This window comes from Erithacus rubecula (assembly GCF_903797595.1).
Source record: "Erithacus rubecula genome assembly, chromosome: 8".
NCBI classification, from domain to species: domain Eukaryota; kingdom Metazoa; phylum Chordata; class Aves; order Passeriformes; family Muscicapidae; genus Erithacus; species Erithacus rubecula.
The window spans coordinates 36,707,728-36,726,982 of NC_136659.1; the positions used below are offsets into that span (position 1 = coordinate 36,707,728).

The 19,255-nt window shown below is 51.1% G+C and overlaps 1 protein-coding gene across 4 annotated transcripts in view; it reads right to left on the minus strand.

The window, feature by feature from the left end:
* The window catches only part of ACVR1 (activin A receptor type 1), a 43,994-nt gene that overhangs the window by 20,370 nt on the left and 4,369 nt on the right, over positions 1-19,255 (minus strand). The window lies entirely within an intron of this gene.

A 19,255-nucleotide genomic window follows, 5' to 3' on the forward strand; every position in this document is an offset into this window, starting at 1 on the left:
AGCAGAACATCAGCCCTGCTCCCCAATACCCCAGAGCCAGCACCCCACAGTGAAATGGAAGCAGAACATCAGCCCTGCTCCCCAATACCCCAGAGCCAGCACCCCACAGTGAAATGGAAGCAGAACATCAGCCCTGCTCCCCAGACAAACTCAGCTCTGCCAGAGGGCTGTGCTGCAATCTCAAGCAGAACCCCAGACAGCTGAGCCCACAGTCTGCATGAGATCACTGACTGCTAATCATTTTCTAATGCTTTTTAGTAACTAGTTAAACATTACACAGCTCGCCTGTTCAGAGTTCCTGCAGAACACTCCAGCCAACCAAAACAAGCATTTCCAAAAACAAATCTTTGGCTAGGTTATCACCAACAAAATCCTATTTTTTTCTTAAAAATCAAAAATAATGAAAAAAGAGCTGGTTTGTTTTTTGGTTTTGTTTTTTCCCCTTGGTTTTCCCTGTTTTCCTTCACACAGATTTTAAATTCCCATTTCTTTATTCTGGGTTGCAGAGGAGCCTGGCTCTGATGGTGTGCACAGCTTTTAGAGACCATCTCCCACCGGGCACGCCCTGCTGCAGGACAACAATGCCTCCAGTTCCTACACATGCATTAATGAAGCAGCACCTCCCTAGTCCCGGTGTGTTTTCACACATGCAGGGACCCAGAGAGGTGCAAATGCTCTTTATTCACAGTCCTGCCTGTCGGGACAGATCACTCAGCCAAGCTGAGAGAGGCTCCCTTGGCCCCAGCACTGCCCAGTGACCCGCAGCTGTGCTGACATTTCACTGCAGGAGGACCCTCATTTGCACATCAATAATCCCAGCGAGATTCTGCAATTTGCCCTGGGTAAACCTGGACCTCCAGAGTTATTTTCACAGGATCATCACTGCCAGAATATTCTATTTCTGCCCTTTAGCCCAAGCACCCTTCTCTGAGTGCAGTTTGGGGTAATTTGAAAAATTAGCCAAAACTTTTTTTTTAATTAATTTCATTGCATTGTCAGAATAATACAAGGGCATCACGACACAGCAAACCAGCCACTAGCTAAAATAGAACCATCAAAGATGGAAATACCTTAAACATACATGTGTTTTTATTTGTGTGTATATATAAACCTATAAAGCTGAGCAGGGCAGGGAGAGGAACACAGCAGCATGGCAGAGAGAGCAGGGCAGCCTGGCTTCACACCTCAGGCTCACTGCTGAGGGATCACACTGGGATTAGAGCAGCATTCCTAGGAGAGATGGGCTGCACCCAGGCAGAAAGGCCAAGGGACATGGAAAAGTCACTCTGCACCCCACTCCCAGCTGGACTGCTCCTGGCCTCAGCCAGCCAAAGAAAAGGCACCAACATTTATAGAGCAATCAGCCTGGGAGCAGCAGCCCTGACACTCCAGAGACACAGAGGCATGAAACAGCATTTCCTCCCAGCAGAGCATTTCAGTAACTATTGCTCTGGAGTCCAGAAAACCGAGTGCAATTAGCAATCCCACGAAGAAGGAACACCCTGCTGCATGAGAGAGGCAAATGTTCAGAGGTTATACCACCCCAGACTTTTAGCAGTACTGTTCCACAGTTTGGTCTTGCTTGTTTGGGCAGGCCAGAGCCACATAATTCTGTTCTTAAATCCAAGACACAAAGAAAGCAGGTCCTGTCCCAGCCCAGGTGCAGCTTCTCCCACCAGCACTGTGCAAAGGGACATGGGGAGCAGGGGTGACCAGAGCCCCAGGAAATGCAGCAACAACAGGGAGGGGCACTCATCACCAAGAGGAATGAAGGTGAAGACCAGCCCAGGCTTCTCTCCATCCTTGCACCCTCCAGTGTTACTTCTGCTCTTCCACACCAGCAGCATTAAACCCAGTGCTGCAGTTCACAGCTCTACCCTGTTCTCTCAAAGCATCCTGCAGGCTGTCCCTTTCTCACCTGAGCCTTTGGGAGGTGTCACAGGTCTCTGTCTCACTCACACCTACCTGTGCCAGTCTCACCTGGGGCACTGAGCCATCCAGCATTCAAGCCTGTGTCCCAAAACTGCTGGAGAACGTCACAAATCACTTTGTCCTGGCACTCCTCACTCCTGTTACAGAGGTGTACACTGTGACCTCTCAGGCAGACCCGTGTCCCTCCTGGCACAGGGGCTCCCCACCACAGATGCCCATCAGTGCCTGCACCCCTCAGTCCAGCCAGCAGGCACAGTCACCTCTCCACACACCATTTGTATCACAATTATACACAATTCTGACACTTATATCCAGAGCTGTTTCAAGTATTCCCTTTGCACCTATTTAGCTGTATGCTGCCAAACTCACACATCTCACACGGCCTTGCCAAACCCAACTGTACATGCAGACCTTCAGAAAACCATTCCACAGATTCATACAGACTTCTGGTTTAATTGCTGCTGCAGGAGCCAAAAGCAGCCAGTCCCATCCATGTTTAAGAGCTGAATTCATGTGGCTGAGCTCACACACACCCAGCTGCAGATGTGCAGCACAGTGAAAGCTCAAGCTCTGTTTGAGCAGCCTGCAGATGTGCAGCACAGTGAAAGCTCAGCTCTCTTTGAGCAGCCTGCAGATGTGCAGCGCAGTGAAAGCTCAGCTCTCTTTGAGCAGCCTGCAGATGTGCAGCACAGTGAAAGCTCAGCTCTGTTTGAGCAGCCTGCAGATGTGCAGTGCAGTGAAAGCTCAGCTCTGTCTGAGCAGCCTGGCCCTGCAGCTGTGCACAGCCTGCAGATATGCAGTGCAGCGAAAGCTCAGCTCTCTTTGAGCAGCCTGTCTCTGCAGATGTGCAGTGCAGTGAAAGCTCAGCTCTCTTTGAGCAGCCTGCAGATGTGCAGTGAAAGCTCAGCTCTGTCTGAGCAGCCTGGCCCTGCAGCTGTGCACAGCCTGCAGATGTGCAGTGCAGTGAAAGCTCAGCTCTGTTAGAACAGCCTGGCTCTGCAGCTGTGCACAGCCTGCAGATGTGCAGTGCAGTGAAAGCTCAGCTCTGTTTGAGCAGCCTGGCTCTGCAGATGTGCAGTGAAAGCTCAGCTCTCTTTGAGCAGCCTGCAGATGTGCAGTGAAAGCTCAGCTCTGTCTGAGCAGCCTGGCCCTGCAGCTGTGCACAGCCTGCAGATGTGCAGCACACCCAGCAGGGCTGGAATGAAGCACACCCCCAGTTCCAGGGAGCTGTGACACATCCACTGGCTGTCTGCAGGGTGCACACCTGCAGAGCATGCATGAGGGAATGCAACACTCTGAGCACAGAGAGACAAACACCACCCTCACCACTGCTCCTGAACACAACAAACACCCAAACAGGCTGGGATGGAGGAAGGGATCCTCCTGAACAGGACACCAGGCAGCACTCACACAGAGCAGCCAACTCCTCCACTCTTCTTCCAACAACATCAAGCCATTCTCCTCAGAGGAAAACTCAAGCTAAAGGACTGAATGAATGTGTGTCCCACAAATAACCTGTTCTACAAACTCTTCCTACAAAGGGTCAAAAAGCACTAATGCAATGTCAAAGGCACAAGGAAATAAACTTTGGATACTCTGGATAGTAACTGTCAGCCAGATAATGCTGAATGAAAGGTCCAAGTCAGTAAATAAAGGCTTCTATATCCCTACCACTCACTGCTCAGTGAAAATGGAAAGCAAGGTTGCTCAACAAGGCCAAATCTGACTTTACAGAAACCTTCAGCATTTTCACTCATCTTCTGGGCACAACACAGACTCTTCTGGGTTTCATGCTCACTCTTTCCTCTAAAAAAAAAAAAAAAAAAAAAAAAGCATCATCAAAACCCTACCCCAGGTTCTCACCAGTGTGGCTCTAATTGCAAGTGCTCTGAAGTTAGCAGGAACACAGCTGCAGAGGGAAAGCCATGTCTGCCTGTGAGCATTCAATTAGGCCAGGAATCATCTGAACTTCAGCTGGACTAGACACTAAGAAAACCACAATAAAATGGACTGAGGCATCCAAAATTATTCTCAGAAAACAGGCCAGACCAGGCATGAACACATCTGGGCTTGGCCTGAGTCATGAACCACAGGAGCAAGACAGCCCAGTGCTGCCTGGGGCAGGGTGAGGAATGTGGGCACACCAGGGCAGCTCCCACCCAGCTCCCCTCTGCCTCCTGCCCATCCCAGCCCACCTGGGCTCCAGGAGGGCATTTCTGGGCTCCCAGGTGATGCACACACCACCACAGCTGCCCAGCCAGCTCCACACTCACTCTCCACTTGGGAGACCAAAGCAAGGGCAAAGAGGGTGAAACCAGCCCAACCTGAGTGTGCTGCCAGCTGTGTGGTGCTCCAAGGATCCCCTGCTCTGCCCCCTCTCTGCCTGCCCAGACCCTGGCCCCAGTCACTCACCCAGGACAGGCTCATCCCAGCTCCAAGCAGCAAACACAAGGGCCTCAGACACCAGGGCTGCAGCAGCTGCTCTGTGCCTCAGCCTGCACTGCTCCCTTCTAGCCCACAGCACGAAGGCAGCAAGCTGAGCATTCTCAGCAGAACTGCTCTCCCAGGCCACAGAGCCCCAGAGGGCTGCACCACAGCAGGGATGGGCCACTGACATAACTGTTACCTCCCAGACCCAGTAATGAGAGAGGGAAAAAGCAAAGATTAAGGAGGAAGTCAGCAGAACTTCAGTGATTAATTAAAAATAATCTGCTCATACATTTTACAAATACACCTGACAGGATAAACAGGTATGAGAGACACAGGACACAGTATATCCCTGTATCTAATATAACACAGAAAATGGACAGACTTCACACACAATGTATGGACTAATCCAGGAAATCCCTTTTCTGGCCAGCACACTCCTACCATGCATTTCAGCACCCTTTCTTGAGGGTGGATTGCCCTTGGTCCCTCACTGGAAGGTGGCTGAGACTCCATGCCCACATTCCAGGATTGGCAGGTCTGCCATACACCAGAACAGGGGCTGCAGCTTAGTCCCCCCAGGAGAAATGCAGCACACACGGGCACAAACCACTCTGCAACTCCCAATAAATGGAGCTGCTGGCAGGGAAAGCCTCAAAAGATGCCCTGGTGCTCCCAGACAGAGCCCAAGGCAGGTAAGAGCCTCCTGAGCCCAAAAGCATGTTTGGCCAGCAGCCTCAGCCCTGCATCCCCAAAGCCCAGACAGCTGCTGAGGCAGGCAGCACCCAAGAGGGCAATAATTCACTTTACCAGCAGAAGGGGGCCAAAGGCAGCCCAGCTCCCCACAGGCTCAGTGCCCAGGGCCACTGGTGGCCCCAGCCCTCAGCTGGCACCAGGCACTGCTTTCCAGGGACACTGCACACACCATTAATGAAGGTTTATCTCTCCCTTTTCCTGTCAGCTCACATCCAGACAGCCTGACTCTGTGAACATCAGAATGCTTATTTTTCCCCTACCCACTATCTCCAAGCCAAAACAACATCTGGAACTTCAGCTTGCCATACAAAGAGAGACAGATTATAACTGGAAAAAGCTACACATCAGCTTCCTAAGCTTTAAACGTTTCTGCCTTTATCTGGACTTCCCACACGTACCTTCCAAAACAGCTCCCCAGGGAGAAGAACAGAGTCCTTCACAGAGACTCCCAAACACAATGTAAGGCCCCTTCCATTCAGAACAACCTCAAATGATTATCAGAAAAATAACAGCAGCAAAAGCGATACGAGAGTTTAGAGTAAGAATTTACCATCTGCTGCTTACACAAAAGAGGGGTGACATACCAGTGACCTAGAAAAGGAAATTAAACAAAGAATATTACTGGTGTGTGTTACTTGATAAAGTAATGGAAGAAAAACCTGGCGCCATTTCAGACTACATAAAGGTCCTGCTTTAACAGACAGCTGTCTCCAGTGTCATTTAAGTGTGCTTTTTGCTTAGATCATGGTCAATGAATCATGAAAATCAATACAGATGGAAAACATAAAACCACGCTGCAGACAGGCTCAGCAGTGGAGCGTGCACCAACTAGCACCAGCCTGGGCTGGGGAGAGACGTGCCAAACAAACACAGACTAGTTTTTCCAACAACATTTATTTAACTCTTAGTAGTTAATTACCAGAAGCCATGACTGGTGGTTATTCTCTGCCCAGTGACACAGCCGGGCTCTGCCGGCCTCTCCCCAGCCACGATGCTCCTGCAGGGCCCAGCTGGCTGTCCCTGAGCACTCAGAGCTGCTGCAGGGCACCCAGGCTGCAGGACAGCCCTTCCCGGGCCACGCTGCTGCCTGCTAAGCAGCCCAGGCTGACAGAGCAGCAGTTCCCATTTCCCAGCCCCTGACCACGGCCCCTGCAGGGAGCTGCCACGCTGCTGCCAATCCCAGCACTGTTTTCAGTCCTGGAAAACCCAGCTGAATGGCCAAAGCAGAATGAAGTGTATGTTTTCAGCAACAGACAAAAAAGGTGTCACGGGTTTCTGTGCCCGGCATCAGAGCTTTAACATAACACAGAGTGGAACCCAATTAAAACAGCTCTGCTGAAGGGAATGGGTGCTGCAATGCAAGGACAGAGCCAAGCCCACATTGCAGCAGAGCTGTGACAGTCTCATAGCAATGACCATCAGCTCAAACACAGCTCATGCCAGCTCCAGGGCACCAACAGCAGCATAAGCTCAAAATGGGAATTTGCTGCTGAATACAGGCAGAAACTCAATGCAACACTCAGAAATTAGTCATGTTTTACAGATTTTTCACCCAGATTTTTTTGCACCCAGCTGTTGCTTCTTCACAAGGTACCTACTCACACATTAGCCATCTCCTCTCCAAAAAGCAGGATTACTCTCACCAATGGGACTCAGCAGCAGCGACACCAGCCCTGTCCCTGCGGGTCCCCAGGATCCAAAGGAAGCTGAGCACTGCCAGCCAACAAAAAGCTCTGAGCTGAACAAACTAATTCTGTATCAGTGCTTTTAATACACTACTTTTCTGACAGTAGGCTGGAAAACACAGGAATTACGAAATCATCTCCAAAAGCTCCAGAACTGACTGAACAATATGAACTCCCTCGACAGTGTGAGCTGAACACAGAAGCCACCCCTGCTGATCTTTGTCTGGGACATTCCCCACAAACAGGCTGAGCTCTCTGCACCAGAGCTTTGGGCTCACCTGCCCCACTGTGTTCTGATGGCAAGGACTTGCTGCATGTCCCTCTCACCATCCTCAGCACAGAGCATCCAGCACTCCTCATGCCTCCCAGAACAAAGACAATCACAGCCTGGGCTAGCAGAGCTTGAAGCTAACACCACTGAGTCGCCACTGTGTGAACTTGGTTGTTGGCTGAGTTTGTTTCTCATGAAGAGACACTTATGCAGTCAAACAGAATCTGCTCAGCCTAGGATTTCCCTGAATTCCAAGAGCACTGCAGCAGCATTCTCCCAATACCCATTCATGGCAATGCAGGAAACTGAACTGGAGCTACCCACACAAGTTACATGGCAAAACTATTTAACCAACAAAAGCACTTTGAGTTTGTCTTTTTCTGTTCCCATTCTCAACACCATGATCATTTCCACTCACTCCAAGCTCCTCGAAGGATCATTTGGGGAAGCCAAGGGTTGTGGGCACCAGTTAATACTGACCTACTGATACAAACACACACTGCCAGAAACCCTGCGAGCACCAGCCCAGCTCTGGCCGAGAGCTCTGCTCAGAGATGACTCCTCACCCACAGCTGCTCAGACAGACACCTATTTTTGGGCCTGCAATGCTCATCACCTCCTCCAGCAGCCATAAACCCCACGTGCCCCTGCAGCTCTCAGTGCTCCCTGCCCTGCAGTCCTGCCACTGTCCCACCCCACACACCCAGAGGCAGGTCCTGTCTGCAATCTGCTGGCAACACCAATGTCCCCGTGGCTGCATCTGAACAAATCACCTCAGCCTGAGCTCACCTGCCCCCATGAGGAGCAGAGGGCAGCAGATGTTTGAACACTCCTGTCACCCATGCAGGCCCGAGATGTCAGTGCACCGTGACAGAGGTACCAGGTCACAGCAGGCAGAACAAGCCACAAAACAAACCCCAAACTCCGAGTTCCCACAGCAGGGCTGCAGAGAAATCAAACAGCTCCAAAGCAATCCTGCGGCGACTGGCAATTCCAGGGAGGGCTGGACAAGGCAGAGCACCGTGCAGCTCTGCACGGCTCCTGGGACACACCAACCCCTGGCCAGCCAAAATCCCAGCCAGGCTGCACGGGCTGCTCCCAGCAAAGCACCTCAGTGCCTCAGCAGCAGGGAATGCAGCAGCAATGCAGGGAGATTGCACTGCATGAGCACCGACCTGCTCGGGACAGAGCCTGCTCTGCACCACGCAGGAGAACAGCGACAGGAATGAAAATAAACCAACTGAGCAACTGGGCGAGCAGAAGCATTCAAGGATTAGAACAAACAAAACAAAAAATCCCCCCACAACCCACACACTTGGATTTTTACCTGGTTACCTGAAGTTTTCAAAACATTTGTACGTGTGGAATATTCATTTCAGGTTTTGGTGTGCATTTAAATGCTTCCAAGTCGATCAAGGTGATTTAAGTTAGTAAGTTGAGTACCATCTAAATAACCAATTCTAGATGTTATTTTTGTTCTTTTCTAAGAAAGGTTCAATTGCTGTTGAAGACAAATGAACATCTTGTTAAGACTAACTAAATACAGTCTTTAAAGACCATTCCCTCTCCATCCCTCTACTCCAACACCCAGAAACTCAGGTCCACATTTTTTATGGAAAAGGATATATTTGTTTTGATTATTCACTCTTATAAATACAATATTTTAAAGTTTATTTTTAATTGGAAATCAGGCTTGCACGGAGCTAATTACACAGGAAAAGCTCCCAAGGTTTCAGGCGGTGAGGCCCCATCAGCGTCCCAAGGACGTGCAGCTCCCCAGCTGAGCTGACCAGAGGCAGCTGAGCCTGTCTGGGTGCCCTGGGCAGGGCTCCTCAGCTCCTGGATCAGCCTCTGGAGCCCCTGGGCATGCCCCCACCACCACGGCAGTGAAATCTCAACAGTCTAAAGATCTCTGGCATGTCAGACTGGGAGGGAGAGTTTAATCACCTTTAAACCACTCATGCTGCAGCCGGGCTGAGCATTTAACAAACTTTATTTAGCATTTACTGTGGGTTTTTTATGAAAAACAAGTAAACAAAAACACAAATTTAATTAAACCCAAAACAGCTCAGCCATTTAAAGTAATTTTAACTTTTACACTCCAGACACACAACCCCGAAGGCGCCGCCTACTTCTGCACAACCTTCAGGGGTGGGTCAGCTCAGCACTGAAAATCTCATCAATTCCTCAAATCTTTCCAAAAAGCTCCAAGTTTTAGCTTGCTAGTTCTTAATCCAGAATAAAATCAGATGCTTTCTTCTTTTTTTGCATGTTTTATGTTTCTTTACTGTATTTAAACATTTTACATGTTCTTTGTGAGTTGTTTGTTTTGTAAGAAAGTAGCCTTTCAAGATCAGAGAATTAACAGAATCTCTCTAAGATCAGATGCCCAAATATCTCCTTGGTGTCTCAACACAGTGACCAGCTACTACACCAGAAAAGCCAGCTCCATCTCAGCTCTAACTCACACTGGCCATACCAGCTTTGGTTTGGTTTGCTTCTTCACACAGAGGCTACTGTGGCCTCTCCACCCAGGATTATCTCCCAGCAAGAAGGAAACACAACAAGCAATTTTTCCCTTCAGCTGTGGTCCTAAGAACCATTTGGGTCAAACCTGCAAGCAGCACCAAGAACACACTTACAGACATCTTTCAAACAACTATGACATGCAAGTGTTTTCAGCTTGTCCAACATTCATTTTTTAATTAATATGCCTCTATGAACTCAAGTTCAGAAAACTCCCTCTTTCACATACAACCAAACACACCTGTGGGACTGAAACAAGATCAATCATGTCAAAAAAGCCCTAAGATTTTTGGAAGAATATTTCAGAACTTGGAAAAAAAACCCCTCACATTTGGTATCCTTTCCCACTGCTGGCACACCAACCCCTCAGAGACTTCATTTACAAGAAGGAAATACAGTTTGTGCCTTTGGTTTGGGTTCACTTCCCTTCATGCTCACACTGGCCAGCACTTCAGAACCAACCTTTTCCAGAAACATTTACTGCTGCTGGGTGAGCCCGTGAGGAGGGTCCCAGGCAGAGCAGACCCCAAAGGCTGTCTGTGCTCTGAGCCCCAGGGAGGGTCCCAGACCCCAAAGGGCTGTGCTGACCCTGCACACCTGGAGCAGAGCCCCAGAGAGGGTCCCAGACCCCAAAGGGCTGTGCTGACCCTGCACACCAGGAGCAGAGCCCCAGAGAGGGTCCCAGACCCCAAAGGGCTGTGCTGACCCTGCACACCTGGAGCAGAGCCCCAGGGAGGGTCCCAGACCCCAAAGGGCTGTGCTGACCCTGCACACCAGGAGCAGAGCCCCAGGGAGGGTCCCAGACCCCAAAGGGCTGTGCTGACCCTGCACACCAGGAGCAGAGCCCCAGGGAGGGTCCCAGACCCCAAAGGGCTGTGCTGACCCTGCACACCAGGAGCAGAGCCCCAGGGAGGGTCCCAGACCCCAAAGGGCTGTGCTGACCCTGCACACCAGGAGCAGAGCCCTCATGCTGCCTACCAGGAGAAGCTGTAACAGCCACAGTCCCACCCTGTGAGACTCAGCTGTGTCCCTGGGAGCTCCTCAGGCACGGCCATCCCAAGGCAGACACAGCAATCCTTGGCCATCACCTCTCCTGACTTGCCAGCAAGGACCTTGCCATGGTGCCAGGAGTGAGCTGTGGCCACCAGAAGAAGGCAGGCAACCCCAGACCTGCCTGATGTGCTTCCAGCCACTGCTCTATGCACACTGCCAGCACAGGCAGCGTGTGCAGAGGTGAACACAGCAATTGGCAGCTGACAAGCAGTCACTCACTGTCAGGGACACTCGGCCACATGCCTGGCCCCTCGCCATTCCCTCCTCTGATGGAGTCCCAGAAAGTGTCCCTGAGTGTCCCCCTTTCACACTCACCCCTGACTGTTACCTGTGTCTGTAACAGGGCCCAAACACCATCCTGGTTCTCCAGACCCTCCTGCAGGACACCCAACAGCACAGACCACCTCCACCCCCAGCACAGGGGCTCTTCACCCCACAAACCCTGCAGAGCCAGGGCCACTTCCAGCTCACAGGCACGTGGATTCCCCCTAGGAGGTGGCCAGAAGCTCCAGGTGAGGCCCCTTCCCTCCCCAGAAAAAGGAGGACTTGTTCTGCTCAGTCACCCTGTGGCACACACACCCCTGAAGAAGCACACGTTCTCCTCTTTACAGGTTTCCAGCACAGACAGGAAAAACTGACAATCTCTGTCTTCAGAAAGAGAACCTGTAGATGCTTTCACTCAGGTCCCAAAAGAACCCTCAAGCAGCAGGAGACAAACTCTGCAGCCTTTCCAAAGCTGCCAGGAGTGGGTCTCACTGCTCCTTGTGGGAGCAGTGCAGCACTTGCAGGAAACCTGCAGTGGCCACAAAGACTGATGCTGCAGAGCCAGAGCAGTGAGAACAGAACCCTGTGCAGAGGAACAGCAGCCTCTGAATGGCACCCACCTCTCACCAGGCTCCAAACACAACTGAGCTCTCCAAAAGCCTTTTTCTGCCTGCATCTGCTGAGCTGGGGCTCTATGGACCCAGCCTTGTGGAACAGCTTCCAGCTAATTCCCCTTTTCCATTTGCTTTAGCCCACTCCCCCGAGCTCCAGATCCAGGAGATATTTATCTTAAAGCTAAGCCAAAACCATTCAAACACCAACACTTCAGGGCCTTCAATACTCCTGGTTCCACACAGTAGGGCCTCTTTTAGAATAAAGAGCGTCCACTTTGGGAACTAAACCAACATAATTATAATTGGGCTGCATGTCAAAGTTTTACAAATCCCCAGACTGGAAATAAAGTAGGTTTTACTCCTCACAGATCCTTTGTTACACAAGGCATAAAATTGCACTGCAGCCTCAGGAACACCAACTCCTTACCAGAGATTCCAGGAACTGTGTAAGAAAACTGAGCTTCAAAATCCAGTTTGTTGTGCTGGCTCCTCACTGCCTGGCATTCTGGCTTTCCTAATGGAGAAACAAGATAAAGTTCCTTCACAATCCTGGACACTGTTCCACATGAAAGTCCAATACATATTTTCTCTGAAGGTCTAAATGTCCAGGATCAAATCTCAACCAAAAAGATGAAGTCAAAGACTTTTCCAGTCATTAAAACATGCCACTTTTGCATCAGGAATGGAAATACCGTCTGTCTTTCAGACTTCTGATGGTGCTTAGGTTTTTATTTCCATAATTTAGGAACAGTCATATTGATTCACTCTTCAAAATACCACTTGTGTCATAAGGAAGCTGGAGGTATGGAGGGAAGAGAATAAAGAGGTTTAGATTTCAGAACAGGTTTTGCAGACCAACCATGCCCAGGTTTGCTTCAGAGGTATGACATGAGTCTTACAAATGTGTAAAATACCCACACCAAGACACAAAAAACACCCTATTGTTTCAGCAAGCTGGGACATGTTACTCAGATTATTCTCTTCTGGAGGCTGATGCAAACATGCCAGGTCCACAAACACACTAAAGTGTCTACGTGGCATTTCTGGCACATTTGTAAAGGCCCGACTGACAACCAGAGAATGTGGGAGAGCAAAAGCCAAGAGCTGCCCAGGAACTGAAGAAGTGCCCAAAAGGCCAGGGCAGGATGCATGAGAACAGAGAAGGGGCAAAGAGCAAGGAGCCACCTGCACAGCACACAGGTGGGGAGCACAGCCCACCCTGCCGAGCAGCACCCTGCGCCAGCAACCTGAAACAGTCTGAAACAGCCTGGAACAGCCTGAAACAGCTTGGAACAGCCTGAAACAGCCTGAAACAGCCTGAAACAGCCTGAAACAACTTGAAATAGCCTGGAACAGCCTGAAACAGCCTGAAACAGCTTGGAACAGCCTGAAACAGCCTGAAACAGCCTGAAACAGCCTAAACAGCCTGAAACAATCTGGAACAGCCTGAAACAGCCTGGAACAACCTGAAACAGCCTGAAACAGCCTGAAACAATCTGAAACAGCCTGGAACAGCCTGGAACAGCCTGAAACAATCTGGAACAGCCTGGAACAGCCTGAAACAGCCTGAAACAGCCTGAAACAGCCTGAAACAGCCTGAAACAATCTGAAACAGCCTGGAACAGCCTGGAACAGCCTGGAACAGCCTGGAACAACCTGGAACAGCCTGGAACAGCCTGAAACAGCTGGAACAGCCTGGAACGCCCTGGAACGCCTTGGAACAGCCTGAAACAGCCTGAACAGCCTGAACAGCCTGGAACAGCCTGAAACAGCCTGAAACAGCCTAAACAGCCTGAAACAACCTGAAACAGCCTGAAACAACCTGAAACAGCCTGAAACAACCTGAAACAGCCTGAAACAGCCTGGAACAGCCTGAAACAGCCTGAAAACAGCCTGAAACAGCCTAAACAGCCTGAAACAGCCTGGAACAGCCTGAAACAGCCCAAAACCAGCCTGAAACAGCCTGAAACAGCCTGAAACAATCTGAAACAGCCTGAAACAGCCTGAAACAGCCTGAAACAGCCTGAAACAGCCTGAAACAGCTTGGAACAGCCTGAAACAGCCTGAAACAGCCTGAAACAGCCTGAAACAGCCTGAAACAGCCTGAAACAGCTTGGAACAGCCTGAAAGAATCTGAAACAGCCTGGAACAGCCTGAAACAGCCTGGAACAGCCTGAAACAGCTCGGAACAGCCTGAAACAATCTGAAACAGCCTGGAACAGCCTGAAACAGCTTGGAACAGCCTGAAACAATCTGAAACAGCCTGGAACAGCCTGAAACAGCTTGGAACAGCCTGAAACAGCCTGAAACAGCCTGAAACAGCCTGAAACAGCCTGAAACAGCCTGAAACAACCTGGAACAGCCTGAAACAACCTGAAACAACCTGAAACAGCCTGAAACAACCTGAAACAGCCTGAAACAGCCTGAAACAGCTTGGAACAGCTTGGAACAATCTGAAACAGCCTGAAAACAGCCTGAAACAGCCTGAAACAGCCTGAAACAGCCTGAAACAGCCTGAAACAGCCTGAAACAGCTTGGAACAGCCTGAAACAATCTGAAATAGCCTGAAACAGCCTGAAACAACCTGAAACAGCTTGGAACTGCCTGAAACAATCTGAAATAGCCTGAAACAGCCTGAAACAACCTGAAACAGCCTGAAACAGCCTGAAACAACCTGAAACAGCCTGAAACAACCTGAAACAGCTTGGAACAGCCTGAAACAATCTGAAATAACCTGAAACAGCCTGGAACAACTTGAAACAGCCTGGAACAGCCTGAAACAGCCTGGAACAACCTGGAACAGCCTGAAACAGCCTGAAATATCCTGAAACAGCCTCAAACAGCCTGAAACAACCTGAAACAGTCTGAAACAGACTCAAACAGCCTGAAACAACCTGAAATAGCCTGAAATAGCCTGAAACAGCCTGAAACAACCTGAAATAGCCTAAACAGCTCGGAACAGCCTGAAACAATCTGAAACAACCTGAAACAGCCTAAACAGCCTGAAACAACCTGAAACAGCCTGAAACAGCCTGAAACAACCTGAAACAGCCTGAAACAGCTTGGAACAACCTGAAACAGCCTGAAACAGCCTGAAACAGCCCTGAAACAGCCTAAACAGCCTGAAACAACCTGAAACAACCTGATACAACCTGAAATAGCCTGAAATAACCTGAAACAACCTGAAATAGTCTGAAATAGCCTGAACTAGCCTGAAACAACCTGAAATAGCCTGAAGGTCTCTTCTGGACAGACAGGCTGCAGTTGTGCAGCACTGGAAGGTGCAACCTGGGTGCTAAATGAGCCCAGAGGGGGTCTCAGCACTGCCCAGCCCAGCTGCAGCACAGCACACCAAGGGGACCCAGCAGCACATGGCACTGACAGCCCCACACCCCAACCAAACCAGCAAGGAAAACGGGGGCAGTGAAAAGGTGCCTGTGTGGCAATTTCCATCTTCATCATTTCATTCTGACTCAGGATCTAAACAGGTTTCTCCACTCAGTCCAAAAATAAAGGAACTGGAATAAAAGTTACTTAGATCAACGCTCAATATCTAAGAATGCATGTCCAGAAAATAATTTCCTAAGTCTTCCAAGCATTTACTTTTTCTATTGTAATCATCAATAGAACACAACCCCCCATTTTGTTGTGGTGTTTTTTTAATGCACAAGGATCACCACTTTTTCCATGTGCTAAGGGTATATCTCAAATGCTCTTTTTTTTCATTTAACTTGAGCCAGTATTTACAAGTCAAATTAAAAATAGTCTTCTTTTTTTAAATGCACAACCTATTGCAATTCCACTCCTAAGGAGATAGGAATTTGCTAATTTAACACTCAGACTGGTGCACTGCAAGTTGTAGCTGTTTTTGTTCTGACAACAGAAAATAAGGAGTAACACAAATGCAATCCTACAAGACTGACTGCCACAAACTCCACTGCCAGATCATCCTCCTGATCCCCAAACCAGATGGAATAATCCACTGGTTCCACTCACATTTACTATGCTGTGCACATATTGTTATATCTTTTTATCTTTTTTGCCAGTTAAGTTCTATTTAGCAGCTTCTGGGGAACAGAAAAATTTTATTCTCTATGTTGTTTATCACAGCAACCTGGGATTTGCCCAGCCCATGCCATCAAAGTCAATGCTCTACAGGCTGCTACCCACAACTGCAGCAGGCAGTTCACTCCAGCAGCAGTAAGGGCTGCAACTTAATGGATTAAAAAGTATAAAAAAATATATATTACTTCTTAAGAAGTCAAAAAGAGTTTTAATGTGTAGTAGGGACATGCAGTATGGACATGGCTCTTAGGTGATACTGCAGGTTGGTTATTGCTATCTCTTTTCTAACACAGGAGTATTATAATACAATTCCTATTCTCTTAAGCCAAACCATTATCTTTTCATTTTGTTTTCACTTTTCAGATTCATCCTTAAAATGACTTTAATTGTTGTAGTCCTCCCACACAAATACAAGAGACAAGTTTACTGCAATGGAGAGCCCTAAATAGCTGAGTCTGGTTTAGGCTGACTAATACAAACACGCATTTTGTTTAATTTTACATTTGTTCCTAGGGAGATTTTGCTCTCATCTCTTGTACCTGGCTCCAGCACCTGACAGCAGAGGAGATCACCCACCCCAGCAAGCTGAGCAGCAGGGGCAGCTCTGGCCATTGCTGGCCACTGCTGGGCACAGGCTGGCCACTGCTGGCCACTGCTGGGCACTGCTAGCCACTGCTGGGCACTGCTGGCCACAGGCTGGCCACTGCTGGGCACAGGCTGGGCACTGCTGGGCACAGGCTTGGCACAGGCTGGCCACTGCTGGGCACAGACTGGCCACTGCTGGGCACAGACTGGCCACTGCTGGGCACAGGCTTGGCACAGGCTGGCCACTGCTGGGCACAGACTGGGCACAGACTGGCCACTGCTGGCCACAGGCTGGCCACTGCTGGCCACAGGCTGGCCACAGGCTGGCCACTGCTGGGCACAGGCTGGCCACTGCTGGGCACAGACTGGGCACAGACTGGCCACTGCTGGCCACAGGCTGGCCACTGCTGGGCACAGACTGGCCACTGCTGGGCACAGGCTGGCCACTGCTGGCACTGCTGGGCACAGGCTGGGCACCGCTGGCACTGCTGGGCACAGGCTGGGCACTGCTGGCCACAGGCTGGGCACAGGCTGGCCACTGCTGGGCACAGGCTGGCCACAGGCTGGCCACTGCTGGCACTGCTGGGCACAGGCTGGGCACCGCTGGCCACAGGCTGGGCACTGCTGGGCACAGGCTGGCCACAGGCTGGCCACTGCTGGCACTGCTGGGCACAGGCTGGGCACTGCTGGGCACAGGCTGGCCACTGCTGGCACTGCTGGGCACAGGCTGGCCACTGCTGGCACTGCTGGGCACCATCCTGCAGAGCAGGGAGGGCAGGCAGGCACGGGGGCCTCCAGAACGTGTGTGAGCAGGTGCTGCAGTCACAGGCAGAGCAGGAGCACGGCAGCAGCAGGGAAAGCTGCAGGAGCTGCCCCTGGAGCAGAGCACAGCAGCTCCATCGGGCCAAGGCACAACAACAGCCCATGGGGCACTGCAGCCAGGCACCACCTTCAAAACACACCCCGAGCCCCCTGCATCTGCTGGACACTCACACCCCACAGACTCCTCAGCCACAGCAAAAACAACTGGAATTAACCCAGGTTAGAGGTAACCTGGCAAAGGCAGACTAAGTTTTAACCAAATGAAAGCCATACCCATGGCACCACACGGCCAGAGATGCCAACCAGAAGAAAGAGCAGCACATGGAGGAGGAGAAGCAGGATTTACTCCCCTGCCATGAGCAGCTGGCAGAAAGGTTTGTGCAATCACCGCCCCACGTGCTCAGAGCTGAGAGCCAGGAACCCCGAATGCTCCAGAGCCAGGAACCCTGAGAGATCAGAGCCAAGAACCACCAATGCCCCAGAGCCAGGAACCCCGAATGCTCCAGAGCCAGGAACCCCCAGTGCTCAGAGCCAGGAACCTCCAGTGCTCAGAGCCAGGAACCCTGAATGCTCCAGAGCCAGGAACCCCCAGTGCCCCAGAGCCAGGAACCCCCAGTGCTCAGAGCCAAGAACCACCAATGCTCCAGAGCAAGGAACCCTGAATGCTCCAGAGCCAGGAACCCCCAGTGCTCAGAGCCAGGAACCCCCAGTGCTCCAGAGCCAGGAACCCTGAATGCTCCAGAGCCAGGAACCCCCAGTGCTCAGAGCCAGGAACCCCCAGTGCCCCAGAGCCAGGAACCCCCAGTGCTCCAGAGCCAGGAACCCCCAGTGCTCAGAGCCAGGAACCCCCACTGCCCCAGAGCCAGGAACCCCCAGGGCTCAGAGCCAGGAACCCCCAGTGCCCCAGAGCCAGGAACCCCCAGTGCCCCAGAGCCAGGAACCCCCAGTGCTCAGAGCCAGGAACCCCGAGAGCTCAGAGCCAGGAACCCCCAGTGCCCCAGAGCCAGGAACCCCCAGTGCCCCAGAGCCAGGAACCCCGAGAGCTCAGAGCCAGGAACCCCGAGAGCTCAGAGCCAGGAACCTCCAGTGCTCAGAGCCAGGAACCCCCAGTGCCCCAGAGCCAGGAACCCCGAGAGCTCAGAGCCAGGAACCCCGAGAGCTCAGAGCCAGGAACCCCCAGTGCTCCAGAGCCAGGAACCCCCAGTGCCCCAGAGCCAGGAACCCCCAGTGCCCCAGAGCTCAGAGACAGGAACCCCGAGCACCCCGGGGAGGGCTGCAGGAGCTGCTGGAGCTGTAGGAACAGGAGCAGCAGCTCCCAGACCCCACAGCAGCCCCTGGCAGCCCCGAGCTCCCCTGAGCCACAGGCAGTGGTGAGGCTGTTGCAGGATCCTCGCCAGGCAAACACCAGAGCTGCAGTTACAAGAGGTGCTTGCTGGCCTCTCTGCTGCAGCTCATTAGCACAGGTGAGGCTTGCACTCAGAACCAGAAAGTCCCGACCTCCGGTGAGCACAGCTCACTACGGCTGCTCTGGGAGACAAGGAACAAGTGCTCCTTCCAGTTCCCACTCCACAGGATCACCAGCTTCTGCATGCTGAGAAGGAACATTCCAGGCACTCACCGCAGAGGGTTAAGTGTTGCAGCAACAAATCTTCTGTGAAACGGCCCAGATAACAGATTTTGGTGATCCCCCTCACAATCTTCTATTTCCATCTTGGTTATTTCAGACAACACAAATGACTCCAAAGGCAGCCTTGGACAATCACCAAACTGGAGGTCTTGGTTTTAATAAGCTTTTCTTAACAAAGCCAGAGCCTTCCTTTCCCTAAAGCAGACTGGAGTTACTCTACAACGAGCTCCAGACACTTTCAGACCCATCTTTCCAGCAGCATCACAGGCAGGGAACAGTGACTTGGTCTGACCCTCCAGCAGTGTTTCAGAAGGGGGGATGCCGTGGCAACAGGACTTTTTGGGTGAGAACCACTGAACTGCCTGTGCACACCAAAGGGAGGAACAACCAACAACACACACCTCCAACCTGCAATAACCTGACTGCAGAAGAGGTGCACAGGAAAAAGCAAAAGGACACAGCACAAAAGGGTCATTCTTCCACCCCCTCTGCCCCCAACCCCACAGCTCCCAGTCAGAGGTAAATTGCCAAGCCCAAAACTACATCTGAGTCACTGCATTCACTGGCCCCCCACAGGCTTACCAACAGATCCAACAGTTCCTCAAAAGAATGTCTCCTGAATATCCCA